General features: G+C 43.0%; 1 protein-coding gene across 1 annotated transcript in view; it reads right to left on the reverse strand.

Moving 5' to 3' along the window:
* Positions 1 to 17,845, reverse strand: part of LOC145394105 (FMRFamide receptor-like) — a 379,045-nt gene that overhangs the window by 360,433 nt on the left and 767 nt on the right. The window lies entirely within an intron of this gene.

The following is a 17,845-nucleotide window of genomic DNA, read 5'->3' on the forward strand; positions in this document are numbered from 1 at the left end:
AAGCGCTATGGAAAAGATGTAGGGCCGTAGCATTGTCTTTTTATGCCAGTGAGCTGCGTGAAATAAGCTACAATAGGACGAAAATCTAGGCCAAGTTGAAGTAAAAATGAAATAGCAGAAGAAATGTGGAAATTAAACAGACTAGAAGGAGGGAAGGAAAGAAGAGAGGAAGGAAGGAAGAATGAAAGGAAGGGGGGAAGTAACGAAGCAAGGAGAAAGAGCGGACGAACTGAGTAAGAAGAACTGAAACGAAGGAGGGAAGGAAGAAGACTGAGAGTGTTTCACGATTAAGAAGCTAATGAAGAAGGAAGGGAGTTAAGTAGAGAGAGTGGGAGAATTAACTGATGAGGCAACAAGTGAAATGTTGGAGGGAAGGAAGGAAAAATTAAGATGGATGGAGGAAAGAACGGAGGGAAAAACAGGGGGCTGAGAGAAAAATGAGAAAGATGGAGACAGCAAAAGCGAGGCAGGGAGGAAGAAAGGATAGAGGGAGGTAGGAAGAATTTGTGAGGGAGGGGTAGAGAGGAGAAAGGAAGAGAGAGAAAGGCCGAGAAAGAAGGATTGGAGGGAGACGGAAGAAGGCAGAAAGGAAAAGAGGAAAGATGAGGAAGATAAAAAGAAAAGGTAGGGAGGAGGAAAGGAAAGAGGGAGGTAGGAGCGGAAAGGAAAAAAAAAAAGAGAAAAATAAGGAGAAAAAAAAAAGGGGAGAGGAAGAGAGAGGGACAATAAGGAAGGAGAATGGAAGGTTAGGAGGAAAGGAGTAGACGAGGTAAAGAAACACGAAGGGAGAAACGAAAGGGGAGCGTTGGAATGCATATGAAAGGGAGAGAAGGAGAGTAAGAATGAGGAGAAATGCTGTAATTACACGCTACTATAAAACGTGGAATGAGAGGAATGAGGAAGAGGTAATAAATGGAAACACGAGACGAAAGGGAGACATAAAATGGGATGAAGGCTGGGCAGACAACGAAAGGACAGGAGGAGGGTAACTGAGAAAATAACATGTGTACACGGAAGAGGAAAGGAAAGAAGAAAATAGGAAAGAAAGGAGAGAGGGAAGAGATGTTGAGGTGGGGAAGAGGAGAAGGAAATGAAAATATTAAACGAATGAAAGAAGATGAAAAAGAAAGTATGTACAGAGGATAATATAAAGACTATAATATGAATGATAAAAGCAGTAAGAGAGTGACGTGAATATGTAAAAGATGGAAGGAAAGAAGAAAGATGAAGATTGGGGATACGATGACAGAAAGGAAGAGGGTCAACTGAAGGAAATGAAGATGCAAATATATGTACGGAAAATGAAAAGACGACACGAATGAACGAATGAAGTTATCCACAGAAAAGGAGAGAAAGAAGAACATGAATGAGAGAAAAAGTGAGAAAATGAAAAAGAAAATATTACGAATGAAATAAGTAACAGAAAGCACGTACGAAAAAAAAAAAAAATGGGGAGAATAAGACAAATGAACGAAGTAACAGGAAGATGTTGACAAACCAAAGAGGAAGGAAGGAAAACAGAAGGATGTGAAGGAAGACGGAAAATTGGGAAAGATGGATGAGGAATAAAATGATAAAAAGAGTAGCCAAGAGGAAGATAGGTAAAAAGAGAGAAGGCATGAGGGAGGGAGGTAAAAGGAGAGGGAAAGTGAGGAGAAGAGAGGAGAGGGGAGGTAGGGAAGGACGTAAAAATGAGCAGGGGTGAGAGAAGGGGTGGGAGGGAGGAAAAAACAGCTTGAGGGAGGGGAGAGAAAAAAAAAAAAAAGGGGGGGGGGTGAAGGAAGAAAGGTTGTGAAAAAAAAAAAGTACGGACGAAGGAGATGAAGGTGAAAAAGGCCAGGGGCGAGAGGGGGGAGGGTGGTAAGAAAAAGGTGGGGGGGGGGCAAGGACGAGGGGGAGAGAGGTAAATGAGAGCAGGGATGAGAGAGAAGGGAACGAGGCAAAAAATAAAAAATAAAATAAAAAGGAGGGGGGGAAAGGGAGAGGGTGAAAAAAAAAAAAAAAAAAAAAAAGGTAAGGCTGAGGGGGTTAGAAAAAGGAAGAAAAAGTGAAGAAGTGAGAGGAAAAAAATAAATGGGCAGGGTGATGGAGGAGGAAAAATTCACACACACACACACACACACACACACACACACACACACACACACACACACACACACACACGAATCATCAGCAGAGCGAAGACATTTCACTTGTTCATCGCTTACCTTAATTCCTCCATTTTTCCAGTCTAACTTTCTGAAAAAGTCCTCTAGTCATGCGAGGTAACAAAAGGAAGAAACATAAGGGATATTGATAAGAAAAATGATAAAAGAATAGGCTGAGGTAGAAGGTGTTAAATCCAAGGACGAAGGGAAAAGTACTCAGCAAAAATAGGTGAAAGATGATACAAGGAGAAAGATCATGAGAGGGGGAGGTGGCTGGGGGAAGGTAGGGGAGGGGAGGGGGAAAGGTAGATGATGAGGAGGGGAGGGGAGGGAGGAGAGAGGGGAGAGGGTTTGGGGGTGTCAGTGGTGAGGAAGACAGATGGCGCCACCCCTAATTGCTCTCTCCTTCCCCTCATATCTCCTCATCTCCCTCTCTCTCTCTCTCTCTCTCTCTCTCTCTCTCTCTCTCGTCTGACGCCCTATTCTGTGAGGGGTAACCACGACAAAATGGCCCCCCAGACGTTTTCCCTGCCATGACCGAATGACATACCACACTTCCATGAGTATTATTGCATGTCATATCTATCCACTTCCTCCTCCTCCTCCTCCTTCTTCTACTACTACTACAACTATTCGTTTTCTACTCCTTCGTTGTCGTCATCGTCGTCTTTTTATCTTCTGCTTCGTCTTCATCGCTGTCATCGTCTCTATCTTCTTCCCTTCTTTTTTCTCGTTCTTCATCTTCTTCTTCTAAGGTCTTAACCGTATGCTAATTCCTGCACCGTTATTTATTTATTTATTTATTTTTTGTGCATCATACTACCACCCACTGACCGGTCCAACACGCAAAGGAGTGCCGAAGAGCGAGGTGTGGAGCCCTTCCTGTATTATATTATTGTCGATTTTTTATTTATCGTTTAGTGCAAGTCCAGTGTGACGACTGATTTTATTTGCTTTCGTTATTATATAGTTGTCCATCTATCTACCTACCTATCAATATCTACCAAATCGATACCTGTCTATTTACCTTTATCTATCATTTTTAATCCTTGGTCTACTTTTACTCGTGTTGTTAGGCGGCAATGACCTCTGTTCTTACGCTGCCATGACCTTTTTACTGCAATCAATTAATCAGTCAATCAACCCAACATCTGGCGAGCGATGTTCCTGAAGGGCAAGCAGAAAATGAGCAGAAATAGGCATATAAAAAGAAAATGGCAGAGAGAAATATTATTGCTTAATTTTTTTTTTCATTCTTTATTCGCAGCTGGAGCCGTGTTTCTATAGTGAGGGTGTGAGTGGATGTGGTGTGACAGAGGATGTGGTGTAACAGACGGGGTGGTGTGGCAGAGGGGGTGGTGTGACAGAGAGGGTGGTGTGATAGAGAGGATGAGTAACAGATGAGTGTAGTGGCAGTGCCGGTGGTATGATAATGGGATGGTGTAACAGGGTGGTGTAGTGGCAGTGTTGGTGGTGTTATAACGGGGGTGGTGTAACAGGGTGGTGTGATGGTGGTGTGGGTGGCGTGATAATGGGGTTGGTGTGAGGCGTTTAGGTATATCTGCCTGTCTGGTCTACTCCTGTTACACTCTACCGCAACCTGACACCACCACACCCTCACCTCACCGCTTCTCTCCCTCTCCCTCCATCCACACACTTCCCTCCCTCCCTCCATTCCTCCACACACTTCTCTCCCCCTCCTGCACTCCACACTTCGCTTTGTTTTTTTCATTTTTCTCTCCTTTCCTGTGCTCTGCTCTCCTCTCTATCTTTTTCCTTTTTCTCCTCTCCTCTCTTATACTCACTCTGCTTTCTTTTCCTAAAATTTCCTCTCCTCTCCCTACCCCATATCATACTTACGTTTCTTCCCGCCTCGTTCTCTCTCTCCCTCCCTCCATCCCTCTCCTCTCCTCCTTCCACTGCTATGCTCTCCTACCACACCTTATATTTCTTTATTTTCTTATTCCTTCTCCATTTCTTGCGTTTCACATCTATCCAAAACCTTGTCCGTTCTTCTTTTCACCTCTCCCTCATCTCTCCTTCCCATCCATACTTGTACCTCACACATCCTTCCTCTCTTCTCCTCCACACTTTCTTCCTTCCCCTCCTTTTTTCTCCCCTCTTCTCCCATCCATAATATGCCTTCCACACCTCCCTTCCCTCTCCCTCCACGCCAGGCGGTGCAACACTACACCAGTTTTACTCTAACATGGCCTAAAAGTGTCATCTCTCCCTCTTGAATACTAAGCTGCAACATGAGATTAACACTTGAATATGGTGCTAGTCACGAGGAAGAGCTATGGAAAGGATGTAGAGCCATGACACTGCTGATTTCTACCATAGGTGTATAAAGAACAGGCTGCAAAAGGAAGAATCTCAGAGTCAAGTAAGAGTAAAAAGGGTATTGATAAAGTATGAAGGACGTTATGGAACAGAAGTTAAGGTTACACAGGAAGGGAGTAAGAAAGATGGATTTCTGTGATGGAGGATGTGGGTCAAATTTGTTATTCAGGGTACAAGCACAGGCGGGGGAACTGAATGACGGAGTGGTGGTGGTGAAATGGGAGAAGAAAACTGTGTGGTGGTGTGCAATGATTAGGGAAAAAAAAATAAAAAAAGGCCTCATCGAGCGGTACAAGATTAGGATACACAAGAAAGCAGTCAAAAGAGGGGCTTTGACGGAGAGTGATGATCAAAGTTGTTATTCAAAGCAACTGTTTTACCTAAGTGCGCGACGGTGTGAGCAAATACCTAACTTTGACGCTAATTAAGGGAACACCGTAATTATTAGATGCCATTAACCTGCATCCCACATTACAGAGTGCTGCTAGTCAACAATCAGGTATACAAACTTGCACCATATTACTGTCTACCGTAACCACTATTTCCTGTTTCTTCGTCTGTGCATCTTATCCTGTAAATCAAGTAAGCAAACCCAACAAAATCTACCCCACACATGTCCTACCGTTTCTACTATCTACTCTTTAACCTTCTGTGCCTCGTCCTATGTCACTTAGCTACCCTACACTGTCTACAACTACCGCTATCTTCAATCCCACCTTCAGTTCCTTTTGTCTTTCCTACAGTCCTCCTAACTCCCCCTACGACTTGAAAAAACGTGGAGGTGGAATTAGGGAGGATATGTGAGGAATGCTGAGTGAGAGGGGAGAGAAGGGAGAGAGACATTAAGCTGCGTTTAGTTGAGAGACGGATGAGAAAAAAGGTAAGGATGAACAGGTGGACGATTAAGAGAGGGAGAGACGAGGCAGTGGGACTGACATGATTTGGAGGAGGAGAGAGAGAGAGAGAGAGAGAGAGAGAGAGAGAGAGAGAGAGAGAGAGAGAGAGAGAGACTGTCAGACGATTTTTTTCATCTCAAGAAATACATCAGCCAGCAAAGGCGCTATAATATCAGCAAGCCAGTCTTGCTCTTCTGGCGCGTTTTTTTTTTTTTTTCCTCACCTTTCTTTTTCCATTTTCTTTTTTCCCCTTCCGGCCAGACGTCAGGAACATGATCGATCGAGCGAAGCCGGACGAGTGACTTCAATATTGCTCATGCTACTTCAGTCATTTCTTACATTTTTTCGTGAGATCTTTCTTTCTTGCTTCTTCATCTTTTATTCTTCTTTTTCACTTTCTTTCCATTTTCCTTTTGTGACATCTTCCTTCTTTCCTCATCACTGACGTCCTCCTCCTACTCCCTTCCTTATTACTTTCTACCGTTCTTTTCGGTAACATCTTCCTTCCTTCCTTATCTCTAGCGTCCTCCTTCCTTCCTTCCTTCCCGATACCTGACGCCCTCCCTCCTTCCTTCCTTCCTTTTCGCTTTCTTTCCATCTTCGTTTTTGGTGGTATTTTCCTTCCTCTTTAATCAGTGACACCTTTCTTCTAAGTCTTCATCCTTCTCTCCCCCGTCCATCCCTACTGTCTTTTCACCCTTTCCTTCTTTTACTCGCTGCTGGGAAACCTATCGATATCTGAGCATAAAAAGCTATGAAACATTTATTTTTTTTACAGGTGAACAGAAGAAGAAAAAACAATTAAAAAAAAGACTTCCATGCACCGGATTACAGGTGTCCTTCATTCATTAAAAAATCTGTAACGAGGTGCAAGAACATGTTGAGGAATATACTGGGTGTCCCGTGAAACGTGTGCCACACTTCATGACTTTGTTTTAGGATTAATATTGAGAAATGTACCAAAACAGGTTCAATTCTCAGCCGCCGCGGAGCTAAAATTACTGACAATCTTTCTGTGTTTCGCATGCACCATCTTCGCCCATAAAAGTATCATAATTGTAACGCCGCTGTGGTTAAGAATGGACTCATGTTATAGCATGTACTTAAAACTGGCCGAAGAATAGCCTCCAGAAATTCGAATACAAGAATGACCTTAGAATGTAAACTCTCAAGTGATTCGGGAGGAACGAAAAAGGGAATGACTGCTTTGACATGGATGGGTGAGAAAAGTTAATAATATCGACAGGATGTGGCAGGTATAAATAAAATAATCGGACTCATCTGACTAAAAACATGGGAGATGAATGGTCTAAAATCAGCATGTACAAAATTACAATAAAGTACTCAGGCTGACGGGGTTAAACAGGGTGAGGTGATGAGGTTGTTGGCCTTTCTGAACTTCTTTGTCAACACTACAATAGACACCAAGAGAAATGTACCTACCATCTTTAACGTTAACAATACCATAAAAAAAAAAAGCCCCATACATCATTATTAAGACGTCACGGCCCATCAAGCAGTTAAAATTTATTCTTTCACGCTCCCTCTCAGCTTAATAAAACTGTCTAGGGCTGGCGGAAATGGAATACTGGAGCTGTCCAGACCATGAGACGGCTGGCTGTGAAAGGACTAACAATTTCAAGCCTCTGTGACTTAGGTAAATAAAATCGCCCAGCTTTACCTATGATAAAAATCATGACTAGACGCGATCATGAGAGGGTTAATGCATATACTACAACCTTGACATCTGAACTAGACGAAACTCTAGGCAAAATTCTAACCACATGTCCAGCGGAGTGAAATGTTTGTAGCGTCCACTTGCCAACAGTTTCATCGGCCATTTAGAGAGCACAGTGGAGCAGAAGAGGATAACAACCACTAGGCCAGGGTGGTTAAAGGCTGCGACAGGACTGCGGTGGATGACACAATTTAATGGTGATGGTGGTGATGATGGTGACGACGAATATGATGATCTGAGGGAGAAGGAGAGGGAGGATGGTGGTGGTGGTGTAACGACGACAATGAATATGATGATGACGATGATGATGATGATGATGATGATGATGATGAAATAATTAAATAACAAAACCCAAAGCATCCTCTCCTTCTCTCATCTTCTCCTTCCTCCACTACGCTCTTCTGTTTTCCCCTCCACTCCTCTCCTCTTCTCTCCATCAGTCCTCTCATTCCTTCTTTCCCCTCCTTTTCTCGCCGTTCTTATCTTTTTTCTTCCCTCCTCTCCTCTCCTCTCCACTCTCTTTCCCTCCCTGTCTTCTCTCTTCTCCCCAGTCTCTTTTTTCCTCCTCGCTTCTTGCTATCTCTCAAGTCCTCTCTTCTCTTTATTTTCCTTCTCCCCAATCCTCTCCGTGCTTCCTTTCTCCCCAGTCCTCTCCTCTTCTCCCTTCTCTCATCTTTCTTCCTTGTCTAATTTCCTATCTTTCCCGTTCCTCAATTCCCTTCTCTCATAATTTCGAACAAGAAAAAGTTTGTACTAATAAAAAATATATATTAAAAAATCTTTGACATTTTTACTGGCTGTTATTTGACATTGGTAAGACAGGACCTTCTTCTCCCTTCTTCCTCTTCCTCTTTCTTTTCCCTCTTCCCCTCTACTCTTTTCCTCCTACTTTTCTCTCCCTTCTTGTTCTTCCTACCCCCCCCCCTGGTCCTTACAAGCCTCTACCTCTTCCCTATCCTTTTCCCTATTTCCTTTCTCCTTCCCCTCTTTTTTCTCTCTTCCTCTTCTCTTCACTTCCTCCGATTTCCCCTTCCCACTCCCCTTTACTCTTCTTCTTCCTCCCGCTTCTCTTCTTCCCCTCCCCTCTCTCTCTCTCTCTCTCTCTCTCTCTCTCTCTCTCTCTCTCTCTCTCAGTCACGTGACATTAGGAAGGAGGCGGCATGAAATTAGAATTATCACCAGAGGGCAAAATCACTCCTCTCGCCTCGTTAAGCGGGGGGGAGTGAAGGAGGAGGAGGAGGAGAAGTGAAAGAAGGGATGGATTGGAGGAGGAAGAGAAGTGAAAGGGAATGAAAAGGAGGGAGAGATAATGTGAAAGACAGGGAAGAAGAGGGAAGGATGGAAAGAGAAGGAAGAGGTGCACGGGAAGAAAGAACAGGGAGGGAAAAGGTGAAAGGGAGGGGTGCGAAGGATGGAAAGGAAAGGAAGAAGAGTGAAGGGGAAGAAAGGAGGGAAAGGAGGAACGGGTGAGAGGGAAGGTGCAATAAACAAAGAGAGAGAGAGAGAGAGAGAGAGAGAGAGAGAGAGAGAGAGAGAATCTTCTTTTCTGTCTTCTCCAACTTTTTCCTCCCTTCTCCCAAAACTCCTTTCCCTTGAAAATCTTCCTCCCACACATCTCCCTCTCTCCGTCCATCCTTCCCTTGCTTCTCCTCTCCCTCCTTCGACCTCCCTACCTCCCTTCTTTAATTTTTCCCTCCCTCTCATGTTTACTGCATCCCTTCTTTCTTTCTGCCTTCCTTCCTTCTTTCTTCCTTCCGTCTCTCCTCCCTCCCTTCCATCCTTCCCTCCCTCCCTCCTTCCCTCCCTCCCTGTCTCCTCCATCATTTATCTTCCTCACTCCCACATGTATCTCTCTCCCTCCCTCATTACTCCTCCTCCTGCTTTTTTACCTCCCCTCCCCCCCCTCTCTCTCTATTTAATAATCTATTTCTATCTACCTTGCTACCTATCTATCCATCAATCTCTATCTATGCCTTTATATATCTGTTCGTCTTCCCACTGATATGGCCATCTATATAGCTATCTAATAATCTATTATTGCCCACCCTTCCATCTATCCATCCATCAGTCTATCTCTATCAACCCACTGTCTATCTATCTATCTACCCACCCATATGCCCACCTATCTATCTGTCTGTCTATATCCATCCGTCCTTCCGCCTACCCATCTATCTACATTTTCCTTTCGCTCTATACAGAAAATGAATGAATGAATGAATGAATGAATGAGAGAGAGAGAGAGAGAGAGAGAGAGAGAGAGAGAGAGAGAGAGAGAGAGAGAGAGAGAGAGAGAGAGAGAGAGAGAGAGAGAGAGAGAGAGAGTGGAGAGGGTGTGGAGGAAAGTTAGGCAGTTAGAGAAGTAAAGGCGATGAAGGGAGGGAGGGAGGGAGGGAAAGAGGAAGGAAGGAAGGAAGGAGGGAGGGAAAGAGGAAGGAAGGAAGGAAGGAGGGAAAGCTGAGAGAAGAAAGAAGGGAGAGGCGAAGGGAAAGAAAGGAATGCAGTGGGAAAACAGGAAGGGATGGAGAACGAAGGGTGAGAAAGATATGGGGAGAGAGGAGAGAAAAAAATGGTGAGTGGGAGAAGGGGGAAGGGGGAGAGAGAGGAGAAAGAAATGGGGAGTGGAAAGGCTGTGGACTGGACGAAGAGGAGAGAGAAAGGGAAGGGGTAGGAGTGAGCGTGGACAGGTAGTAGTGGAGCAGAGTTAATGGAGTGGATAGGGCAACAGTGAGAAATTGAATATGAAGTGGAGTGGTGGTGGAGGAGTGGAAGGAGCAGTGACTGAAGAATATGGACTCTCTAATTCCTTCCCAGTTGTTGTATTAAGTAGGTTGTGGATCTGAATTCTAATACCACCATGATCAGGACTCTTCCCTATGGCCCCACCGACACACCATAAAAACACACCAGCGAATACTATAACACCAGATTTTACTGTGTTAACCCTAGTGTAACACAATATAGACGGTGGGTATTAGCGCCGAAATGCCGGGAGATGAGAGGGTTACAGGAGAATATAACAAGGTGAACTACTTAACCTCAAGAACGAGCTTTCTTTCTATGTCCAATTTCCGACGCATGAAAAGAACGAAAGAGGAGTAAAAGTTGTGGAGATTGAAAATTATCGGTCTCTCTCTCTCTCTCTCTCACACACACACACACACACACACACACACACACACACACACACACAAAACCTAATCCACAAAGCAATCCATTCACACACACAACCTTTCAGTTTCCACCCAACCAGCTCAACACCGAAAACCATAATATAAATCACACAAAGGAATTATAATCACACACACACACACACACACACACACACACACACACACACACAATCACCACACATTCAATCCACACTTGCACACAGAGATAATGACGATGACAACGACGATTACGATAACAACAACGATAACGACAGAATATAAACTCCCGGTGAATTAACCATCGATACCCCGTCCACAACAGCAATTACTCACCTGTCGTTTTCACAGGGAATTGCCTTTTGACGGGATTACGCTACGGCTGAAATAATACCCCTGATAAATTGGTTTGATTACTGTATACTAATCATTTAGGTGGTTATGGTTATTTTTGGAGCTGTTACTAGATATAAATTTTTGGGGGGGCACTTGTTTGATATAGGGCACTGGAAACACACCATTTACTTTTTAAATTAACTATAAAAACAATTTCCAAAGGCAGGAATATCTTACTAATTTAATATGAAACTGTTTTACCTTTACCTTTTTTTGTCTATTTCCTTTCTTTCCTTTATTACCCAAGAAAAATAAACAAGGAATAAAAGACCTTTTTTAATATCAAAAGACTAACAATATTCTTCAAACACACACATACTATCTATCTGTCTATCTATTTATTTATCTGCCTATCTATTTATCGGTTTATCTGTCTATCTACTCACACACATATAAATGCACACACACGTACACACATACATTCATGATCTCATTCACCGTTATTAAAATGCACTTAGTAAAACTTCTCTTTTCTGGCAGGGATATTAATTAATCCATTTAGCGGTAATTATTCTTATCATTATTCATTTTTTCATGACCATGTGCTTATGATAATTTACACTCACGTCCTTATCTCGTAATTATTCAGTCCAATCATTTATACCTGTCATCGTCTCACCTTCCTTCCCCCATCCCCCCCTCCAGCCGTCACCACATCCTCCCTCCCATTCCCCCATTTCATTATTTCCCCTCCATGCTTCTCTAACTTTTCCACTCATCCTTTCCCCATCCATCTCTTCTCCCCTTACTTCCTATGTCACCCCCATCCCAGTCACGGGCCCCATTTTCCTCAACTTATCTCAGTCTCTTCCCTTTATAGTCTGTCCCCCTCCCCATTACTCCCCCCATGCCCTCCTCAGTCATACCCCTTTCCCCCTTCACCCTACTAATCTCCCCATTTATTCTATTTAATCTCTAACCATTCAATCCTACTCACCCCATCCCATCAATTCCTCACATCCATCTATTCGTAGTTTACATGTATTCCCCATTCTTCCCCTCCTCATTTACTCCCCAACTATTCCTTCCCATTCTTCCTCTCCCCAGTTCCTCCTCACCCTTTCCCTCCCCATCTACGCCCCATTCTTCCACCCCACCCATTCCCTCCCCATTTATTCCTCATCCATTCCCTTCCCATTTTTCGCTTCACCTTTCTCGTTCAAATCATTCACCACATTCCTCTCCCACTTTCCTATTTTCTCTTTCATTTTTTCTAAATCCTAACTCGCCCCAACTTCAAGTGAGGGAAAAGGGTCGTCGGAGTCAGGGTGATGATGATGATGATGATGATGATGATGATGATGATGATGATGATGATGACGACGACGACGACGACGACGACGGCGATGATGACGATGATGATGATGATGATGATGACGACGACGACGATGATGATGACGATGACGATGACGATGACGACGACGACGATGATGATGATGATGACGATGACGACGATGACGACCCAGACGATATAATTCCGATACGAAAAAAAGAAAACGTACTAATGTGGTTAGAAAATGAAACTGAGTAGGGCGGGCGAAAAAAAAAAAAAAAAAAAAAAAAAAAAAAAAAAAAAGAGGGCATACACATAAGGGGCATGAGCACAGACACTGAAAAATTATGATAGTTACCTGGAGTGGATTTTAACGATAAGGGAATCATTATGACTAAGACTGGATAAACAGGAGAGATAAAGAGGAAAACAAGACCAAGGCAGTTATATATATTAAAAAAAAAAAAAAAATAGCAGAACCTTAACATGATAAAATCTAAATGGATGAGGATGCGAAGGGAGACTAAGAAATCTCCAACTATCTATGCTCTGTTCACTTTAACCAGGCGCAAAATTACCATCTCTAGCTTGAGTACCGAGTTGCAGTGAGATTAACACTAGAAGTAGATGCTAGTCACGAAGAAGTGCCATGGAAAGGATGTAGAGCGGCAGTATTGTCTTATTCTGCCACTGAGCTACGTGTAATGACCTGAAAAAGGACGAAAAGCTCGATAAGACAAAGTGAACGAATTATTAATATTTCCAAGGGATAAAGAAACAGAAATGATTAAGGCTGGGTATGTATGAATTATCACTACATAAATAAATAAATAGGATAAAGTTTAGAGTTCCGTTGGCAAATGAAGCTCCCTCATACTTCTCCCTTAGCGACTTATTTCTGGACATGGCTGGTTAATATCGTTTTGTACGTTACTTACGCAGGATACGGAGACACTGGAAGAATTTACGTAACATAAATGAGGACAGTCAGGTGAACTAAAAATAAATCGCTTTGGAATAGGTGTTAGGGAGCTTCCTTAACTGATGAGAATGCGGGTTATGGTAGAATTCGGCAAAGTGACAGAAAATATGAAGTTATAATTATCCTAAAACTTTAATGGCTGCCAAAGAGGATAATAACTGTGCCCGATTTTCAACTCCCGTGATTAAATGATCTCTGGATACCAATTAATGAGAGGTAATTATAAAGTACTGTTATGAAAGAGGTTAATGACTCTGTGTGTGTGTGTGTGTGTGTGTGTGTGTGTGTGTGTGTGTGTGTGTGTGTGTGTGTGTGTGTGTGTGTGTGTGCTGGAGACACATGGAATGGAGGAGGAGGAGGAGGAGGAGGAGGAGGAGGAGGAGGAGGAGGAGGAGGAGGAGGAAGGAAAACAAAATAACAACAATGAAAAGATTACCCATGGAGTTAAGAACCCCTTCACTTCGATGACGTCTTTCTAGGTAAGCAGTAACGAAGCGGATTTTTTTTCCCACCATAATCGAGACCCAGAAGTGGCCAGCCGTCTCCCAATCATGCAATGGTACTAGAGGTGCAGGACGGTCTTCTATCCTTAAATGTTTTGGATTACGGTAGCCTAGCCTCGGGTCCCTACGCTCCGAGGAGGTCGAAAAAGGGATTGGCATTTTATTCCTGTTGTAATTCATGTTTTAAGAAGCTCATGGTCTGCCTTCCCCTTCGCGATGTCAAGCTTATTTCCACTCGGCTTTCTTTGACTCGTCTTCTCGTCGGGTATGGAAGCTCCCTAGCACCTCTTCCTTAGCGATTTATTTTTGGATATGGTTGGTTAATATCCTCCTGCACGATGTCTATGCAGAGTATGGCGATATTAGAACGACTTATGTAGCACGGAGACTGACAGTAAGGTGTAATAAGCAAAATAAGTCGCCTAGGAAGAGGTGTTACAGGGAGCTTCCTTAACCGACGAGAATAAGGGCCTTTGACTCACTCTCAGCTGAATGAAATCGTCTGACGTTAGTTGAAGAAAAAATATTGAGTTATCCCGACAATGGAAGAGGATTTTTTAAGCAAGAAAGAAGGAACCAAAGATAAGGAGTCCGCAAAACTGTTCCCCCCAAAGAAAAGACGAAAAAATGGATAACAGATAATAATGTTTGAAAGAAGGAAAAAAAGACGATGTTTAAAGATGAAGACGTATCGCAAAAATGAAACAAAAAAGAAAACGGAAACTGGAGAAGATTTGGGAGATTAGCTGAGATAAGAAAACAGAGGCAGATGACAAAGGAAAATATGAAGATGTGGACTTCATCATGGAGAGAGAGAGAGAGAGAGAGAGAGAGAGAGAGAGAGAGAAATGCCATATATATTTATACGGATATACACTGACACATGTGGGAATACTGATAGACAGTACACGGGCACAGTTTACAAGCTTTCACATACATATATACACATACATACTTACACATACATACCTACACACGAGGCATACACACATACATACCTACAGTACACACAAGGCATACACACATACATACCTACACCGCTCGCTGGTGCAGTGGTAACGTTTTCGCTTGCCAACTGGTGGACGGGAGTTCGCGCCTCGCTCAGGTTGCGAAAAGTTTCACTGACGAAGTGGGTGGTTACTGTCCCCCTTGAACAAGGGGACGGGTGTGTGCGTGTGTGAAAGTCACAGCCTTGCCCTTAGATCGGACTATATGAGCTCTCAGCTCCCTTCCGGGAGGGTAAAAAACTGACCATCACGACCATCAAGTGATCCTGACCGACCCGGCGAATTACATGGCATACACCCAATTAACTGGACCTATTCTGATATACAATGACATGTATACATGGGCATGCGGTCAAGAAAGAAGGGCGTACATACATTCTCATTGGTTTACATTCACGTACACACATGCAAACATACATTCACATACAGGCATCCATTCACATTTTATACAAGCTTTCACATACACAGGCCAGTACACATTCATTCACAACCTTGGGCATACATACACATACAAACACATACATACATATTCACAAACACGGCCATACACACATACACTAGCACTTATGACGCACACAGGTACACATGCCCAGGTATTAGTAAGAGGCCACGAATATACCGGTACGTAAATCTGGTTAAATTATTCTGGTATACACACTCCTACAAATTTGATCTCTCTCTCTCTCTCTCTCTCTCCAAGCAGAAAGCGACAAGCAGATCAAAAAGAGAAAGAATCGAGTCAAAGTTTCCATATATTGGCCTCTCATCCTAGACCTCACCCCACCCTTACTGCATCCCCCTTATAAAGATATGAGGAGGAGGAGGAGGAGGAAAAATGAAAGGAGGAGGGAGTAAGGGATGGAGGAGAGAAAAAGGAAGCACAGGAAAAATGCGCACACTGAAAAAAAGGGAAACGATAGTAAAAATAAAAATAAAATACGAAGACACCAGGCATTAAGAAAAAAAAAATACACGAGGTTCAGGACAGCGTTAAGACTAGTAAGAGGAAGGAAACTGTACGAAGCATAAAAACAAATATTCGAGACACTAATCACCAATGGAAAAGTAAAACACACACACACACACACACACACACAGTCGGAAAAAAAAAAGGTAAAGATAATAACGCCATGATAGAAATTCGTATCAGGTAAGGAATTCAACGTTAAAAAAAAGTCTGGTGGCAATAAGAATAAAGGAGCACAGTAGTAATGTAAAAAAAAATAAAAAAAATAAAACACAAGACGTCATGGAATAAGAGAAAATTTTTGAGCACTTTCTATATTGGTGGTAAAATACACAGAATATTAATGGCCTTTGTAAAATTGAAGGGACCAGGCATTCACGGTTGGAGAGAGAGAGAGAGAGAGAGAGAGAGTATACACAAGGATAAGCAGAAATTCAATAAAACGCACACACATTCACATTCACGCACACATACTCGTACATGCATATCCACATACACCTGGAAGCATTATATACACCTACACAGCTCATGATCGCATGCATAGCCACACCTGTCACCACCAGCTACACGTGTTCCCCCCCTCACTCTCTCTCTCTCTCTCACACACACACACACACACACACACACACACACATACACACACACACACACACCACAAACCTACCTGACACAACCAATCTCACAAAGATACAAGAGAAACAACACAGATAAATAAAACTCATCACCCCTACCAACCTACCTTTACTCATTAATCCTCACTGGTAACTCAGGTGTGAAGTTAATTAGCCAAACACCTGGATACAAAATTTCTTATCAGGTATTTTTGGGTGAATCGGTAAGAAAAGGTATGAATATGGGGTAAGTGATTTTGTAAGGTGTGTGTGTGTGTGTGTGTGTGTGTGTGTGTGTGTGTGTGTGTGTGTGTGTGTGTGGAGAGAGAGAGAGAGAGAGAGAGAGAGAGAGAGAGAGAGAGAGAGAGAGAGAGAGAGAGAGAGAAGGAAAATACATTAAGGACAAGTCAACACTTCACCCTCCATCTTCAGTGTTGGGGCTTTGTCTAATTTTGGTAGTTGTGGTGGTGGTGGGGGGCAAAGGGGTGGTCGTGGTGGTAGCTGTGGTAGTGTGGTGGTTGTAATGGTGTTAACAGAAGTAGTGGTAATTGTGGTTGTGGTGGTGGTGTTAGAAGAAGTAGTAGTGCTAACTGTGGTGGTGGAAGTGATAGCTGGCTGTGGTGACGGTGGTGGTAGCTATGGTACGAAGGAATACAAAGGAAAGCAAACAGCAACAGACCTAAAGGTCATTTCGAGGCTGCTTGTTACAGAGAAGACTATCACTACGATATCTAACACTACAAGTTGAAGGTAAGGGTAGTAAAGCAAGATGGCTCTCCCCCACCCACCAAACCCTCCAGTCGAAGCTGGCAGGAAAAAGGTGAGAAGGACCAGTCCACCATGCGGCATGGAAAAGCTGACATGGAATTTTCATAGGAAAGACTGAAAATTGGTGATTGAAACAGTTGTAGTAATGTGGTTTTAACCGTTGTGGTAGTGGTTGCAGAGGTAAATGTGGTAGCGTTCGTGGTATTTATGGTGGTGGTGATACTGGATCCACACATAAAGACAATACAGAAGTGCCAACAGTAACTAGCATCAAAATGAATGGTGACATGTAAAGGATAGGTTTTATTCAGCTTGACAGACCCCTCATGATGTAAGGGTTTTGAGGCAGGGATTCTATGAGAGAGAGAGAGAGAGAGAGAGAGAGAGAGAGAGAGAGAGAGAGAGAGAGAGAGAGAGAGAGAGAGAGAGAGAGAGAGAGAGAGAGAGAGAGAGAGAGAGAGAGAGAGAGAGAGAGAGAGAGAGAGAGAGAGAGAGAGAGAGAGAGAGAGAGAGAGAGTGTGTGTGTTCCTCGAATTTCAGGTGACAAGTGGAATCACATCACCTTTTTTACCCATTTAACTTCTACACTAACACCTAACATCCTCTTCTACGTCACTAACACTGCTTTAAGACGGACATAATTTACCTGACAACATTATTAAGATACTGAGCAATAATGCGCAAAATAACTCGCTAAGGTCGTAAAGAAGACGTGTCCAAACATCTTGAAATCCACTTAAGAAAACTAATATATATAAGAGATAGAGACCAATAACCTAGAGAGCTGGGATCACATGAGAGCACCACCCAAGGACCTTCTACCTCACACTTCTGGCCTTAGGTTCCTTCTTCCTTGATAGAAAAAAAAATCATCAGCCTCTTATCATAGTCAGTCCCTTATGTTTTTCCTTTTCTTGTAATAAAGATATCAACTGCCGTCTTTACAACAATTCAGAATGATCTCTCGTAGTGAAGAGGTTAAGTTTAAGTCTATTTCCTTTATTTCCAAAGTTTCACGTAAGTTTAATGGGGGCGTTTGGAGACTGTGTGTGTGTGTGTGTGTGTGTG

The sequence above is a fragment of the Coenobita brevimanus genome, chromosome 26 (assembly GCF_032717465.1).
Source record: "Coenobita brevimanus isolate Jiangsu-jjx chromosome 26, ASM3271746v2, whole genome shotgun sequence".
Classification (NCBI taxonomy): domain Eukaryota; kingdom Metazoa; phylum Arthropoda; class Malacostraca; order Decapoda; family Coenobitidae; genus Coenobita; species Coenobita brevimanus.